Below are 5,093 nucleotides of genomic sequence, written 5' to 3'. Positions count from 1 at the left end.
GTATGCATGCATCCAATGACTGATCAGCTGGACATGGAGTAATATATTTTGGAAGTTGGAAACAATGCATGCAGCAAACAGTATATTTTGGCAGTATTTACGAAAATGTTTTGTATGTATTTGTGTGTTCTACATTTTTTTTAATCTTTTCCCTTTGATTAATATTACAAATCGTGCGGTGATTCCTAGGTTTGAGTTGAGCTAAATAAATATTATTAAAATATAAATTAGTTGTGTTATCTCATGCGTTGGTAGTAGTGTATATCGATCTATAATCTATCCTCTTCTTGTTGACAAAAACGCATTCTCAATATATTCGGGTGCACATCCATCCAAGGGCAGTGCCGGATCCAGAGCTAAGAATCTGTTGGTACAGTCCCTTTAAACTTTGATCATTTCACATTTTTTTCTCAAAAATATCAATATTTCAATGTGGTTTCATAAATTATGTGGGTTCATCATCTGAACCCACGTCCCTATACGTGCATCCGCCACTGTCGGAGGGTGCACCCATAATGACTTAACTAATATATGTAGTATATATACTTTGAATTTCCATTTCTTATACTGTCAGATGCTCCTCTCCGGCTAATAATTTCTTCACGCAAACAATGGCTTACTTTGTTACGGAAAAAAAAACTGAGTTTTGGGGACAATATAAAAGCTCCCTTTATCGAAAAAATATAGTATTGTATTTTTATTCAACTATAGGTGCAAAAATATGCATGCTACCGTCGGCTCAGAAACAAGCTGAATGTATACATCTGTTCATTTATGATTATAAATAAAGACTCCCGTTATTTAAACCAAGCTAGAGCATGAGCAAGCTGGTCCGATGGATTACAGGGATCGACCACCGGTTAAGTACTACTCCCTCCGTTCATAGTTGTTGTCTCAAATTTGTCTAAATATGAATGTATTTATTCCTAAAATGCGTCTAGATACATGTAATATTTCGATAAGAATTATGAAATGGAGGGAGTAATTCATTGCTGGGTTCGCCAGAGAGTTTTTTTTTATCAAAAGAGGCTGCCCTCCGGTTTCATTAAAAAAAACCATAGTGTCTTTTACATAATTAAGAATAAAGCACTCATAGGCTTTGAATCACCGGCCCTAACGACCGGGACATTCAAACACCTGAACACTCTGTCTTACACTTAGGTTAGATACTTCAGAAAATTGATCATGCATTCGCGTTCCGTAGAAACAGAGCGCGCAGAGGACAGACGAACAAGCGATTTCATCGATTGATCCTCGTCTGTGGGCTGCTAGGTGATGCTGTACTGGGCTGGACTGTGCCTAGCTCGACCTGGGCTGGGCTGCGGCTATACCTAGGCGGGCTAGTAAATTAAGAGATCATTACAGAGGTGTATAAGCAGCAGATGGGCCAGGACATGGGTAATAGGCCCAGTTATCCCACTTGTAAATCCGTGCCCGTTCGCAAGATCGAGTAATTAGAAAACTATGCGATTCTAAAAAAAAAACGAGTAATTAGAACAGGGAGTCTGGAAAACTAGAGAGAAACTCTCATTATTCATTTCATGATAAGTCGCACATACTAGGCCCGTTACACATATATATTCGATCAAGCCGAAAACCCATATAAAGGTAACTTTGGTAATTAAGCTAGCCGATGTGGGGGGTCTTGGTGACGGCGCCGAGGGCGTCGATGAAGACGCGGACGCGGCCCGGGTTGGCTCCGGGGAGCAAGGTGGTGCCCGGCGGGAGCACCTCCACGGCCAGGTCCGGCCTGTCCGTCATGATCTTCGTCACCGCCGGCGTCGCCGGCATGCCCACCACCTCCGGCCACGACGTCTTGCGGTGACCCGACGGCGCCATTGATTGTTCTTGAATGGATGTGTGTATGCTTGAATGGATGGATGACACTAACACTTGGGTCGAAGTGTACTTGTAGGTCTTTGCAGAACGTTGGTTTTACCGGACATTTTTCTAAAATTTGGCGTGTAGGTATATGATGAAGCTGGGGAAATTAAATTGAATTAATTAATTAACTAAGTTGTCTACGGCCGGCCGGTGTGTGAAAGAGTCAAATTAAACCATCCATCATAGGAGTGACCACACAGGAAACACACATGCTCCAATAAAACATACATGTACTCTGACGCACATCTATCTATCTAATTACAAAACTGATGAACGGTGGTACTATAGCTCTGAAGCAGCACTATCATTATATCTGGATCGACGAATTGCCCAACCCCAAAATTACTTAATAACCACCGAAACGTACGGAGAAGACGGGTGACGAAAGCGAGGACAAAGGTAAAACAATCGATTTGAATGAAAAAAGAACCAAAGGTGATTTTATTTTGTGGCATGTCTGAAGTACTCCCTCCATCCTATAATTTTTGTCTCAAGTTTGTCTAAAAAATAGATATATCTATTTTTAAAATACGTCTAGATACATGTAATATTTCGACATGAATTATGTAATGGAGGGAGCATAGTGGAGGACCAAATCGTGTCTCCACGCGCCCTGCCCAAAACAGGAAACAGATAGTGTTATAGTTAGACTCAGTTCACAATGCGAATCTTAGCCCAGCACGCGAGGGCGGTGCAAGCCATGCATGTCCTTGTTCTTACACGTAAGTACAATTGCATTGCCTGAGTATATAAACACTACACATTTACTACGCGCATCCCATCGATCCCTCTTGACTCAATCACTCAAACTGTGTTCTTCTCATCAGAGAGGTACCAAGTCTGAGTTTCTTTTCTTACTACGTTGCTGTGGCTAATTTCCTAAATTTGCAGATTGATTAATTAATAATGGGTAGAGCCATGGCGGCGGTGGTCATGGACGAGCAGAAGGCGGCGTGGCCGGAGGTGGTCGGGCTAAGCTCCAGGATGGCGGCGAGGAAGATCCACGGCGACCGGCCGGACGTGTCGCTGGAGTTCCACCTGGTGGGCGACAACGTGCCGCCGAGCTTCGACGCCCACCGCGTCCGCATCTTCCTCTCTCCGGCCACCGCCAAAGTCGCCCAGACGCCCGTCGTCGGCTAGCCGTCCGTCGGTCGTCAACGTTGCCGGCATGCTGCTGCAGACTCTGCTCTAATATGGGTGTACCACTACTGTTTTTGCACTACTTATAGTGTAATACTGGAATAATGACGACGATGCATATATAGTATGGACGATGCGTTTTCGATTATCTCCATCGTTAATTCTTTATGGGTGCTGTCAGTGTCAAGTGTTAACCGAACGTTGGCATGGATCGCATTTCTTTGGATTTATTTCAGAATTTAACCGGCGTTGTGCTTTCAGTGAGAGTGCGCGTGTGTGTGAGTGACTGCGTGTGTTTCCTCGAGAAAAAAAGGAAAGCGGGCCTTTTTTTCAGGAGGAACGGAAAACGGCTGGGTTTGGGTGAAAACATCGCGTGCATATGGAGTATATGATTGCACGGCCCGCGCTCTTACTCCCTGCCAGCTGAATCGGCCCACATATATTTAGGGCCCAACTAGTGGACTCTTCCGTGCCTAACCGCGCACGAAGCCCACGAGCACCTTCCCTTCGTGACTTAAAGATCTCGACACCTAGTCGAGAAATCAACAGGGGAGCGGGGGCCCCGGCGCTGACCAAGAGATGGCTACCCCCACCGGCAGATCACGCCAAGATCAATGTCGACGCGGCCGTTGCAAAGCAGGTGTGCGCTGGAGCTGTCACCGCTGTCTGCCGTGACACGGATGGCCGGTTCCTGGGCGCTTCTGCCCAGGTCATCGCCGGAATAAACGATCCTGGCACTTTGGAGGCGCTAGCGTGTAGGGAAGCCCTTTCCCTTGCTGAAGATCTACAGCTTGCTCTTCGGACTGCCTCGAGGTCATCACGGCTCTGAAGGGTGACAACCTGGGCCGGTTCGCCCTAGTTCTGCAGGAGATCAAGAGCTGCTATCCTCGCTTTGCTTCTGTTGAGTTTGTGCATGAAGGCAGAGCATCGAACATGGAGGCGCACACGCTGGCGAGGGCATCGACTTCTCGGCAGGAAGGCCGACATGTTTGGCTAGTAGAGTCGCCCGATCCCAATTGTATCCCCCATTTGTTGGCTCAGTAATAAAGTGGCGGTTCCCTCAAAAAAAAAAGACGAGCACCTTCCCTTCGTATTATCATCGAACGGTCAGTCTTCTTACTCTCAAAAAAAAAATCATGAACGGTCTTCTCTCTCACTTTTATCTTTGTCTCATTTCCTCTGCTCAGCTCGTCATGTCTGTCGAAGGCTAGAAACAACAAAATAAAAACAAAAAAGCTTGCAAAATAAAAAGTGGTAGAAATTAAAAGCTAATTTTGAAAAGCAAAATTTGAAAAAAATGAATTTGACCACTACCTTCTGTCCTGGCGGACGACCGCCAAATAGTCCCTGCCCATTCTCTAACTGATTTATCGAGGGATAATAAACCCTAGTTGTAAAAAGGAAAACATTCTGATCTAACTGATTTATTGATCCATCACCTTTCCGGCCGGTACACCGCAACTTAACCCGGCTTGCACCGAATGAACTTCTCATGGGGTGGTACATAAAACACATATGTACGTGATAAAGTGAATAACGAATTTCTCAAGAAGAAAAACCGGATAACCGGAATAGTATATGTTGATTGTCGTTTTCTAAAATCCTAATCAGATCTAAAATCGTCGTTTTCTTAGAATCAATATAGTACTCTTGTTTGATCAACCGGATCTTGTGCATTAGATTACCGATGCACGTGTCTTTTGTATCTTTCGTCGTTGGCTGATAGATCTTTGAATTGAATGCCACATGGCACGGATGAATTGCTACGCATGGGCGGCGGCGGCCGATCTGTCTTATCTTTACCACAATTCAGGACATTCAGTTTTGATATTCAATGGAAGTACGATGTAGTAGGTGACATGCGAGGGGCAAAAATCATGGTCCTAATCTTCTTTCGAAAAAGCATTATAAGCTAGGTTAAAAATCTTCGGCAACAGGGAAAATTACTAATTTGGGTTAGGGTTTTGAAGGAAACATCATGATCTAAAAGCACATAATTTTCGTTTAATTAATAGCCATCTTGGCTTTGAGATCCGTAAAATATTTCTACGGGGTGCGCCGAAGCAAAT

At 44.5% G+C, this 5,093-nt stretch overlaps 1 long non-coding RNA gene across 1 annotated transcript; it reads left to right on the top strand.

Annotated features, from left to right (window-relative positions):
- The first annotated feature begins 2,622 nt into the window (after positions 1-2,622).
- LOC112271920 lies at positions 2,623-3,172 on the top strand. The gene is made up of 2 exons (XR_002965457.1): positions 2,623-2,715; positions 2,776-3,172. It is a non-coding gene; the product is annotated as an uncharacterized LOC112271920 (long non-coding RNA).
- Positions 3,173-5,093: the final 1,921 nt, after the last annotated feature.

This window comes from Brachypodium distachyon, chromosome 3 (assembly GCF_000005505.3).
Source record: "Brachypodium distachyon strain Bd21 chromosome 3, Brachypodium_distachyon_v3.0, whole genome shotgun sequence".
In the NCBI taxonomy this organism is placed as follows: Eukaryota; Viridiplantae; Streptophyta; class Magnoliopsida; order Poales; family Poaceae; genus Brachypodium; species Brachypodium distachyon.
This window is presented reverse-complemented; position numbering and strand designations above follow the sequence as displayed.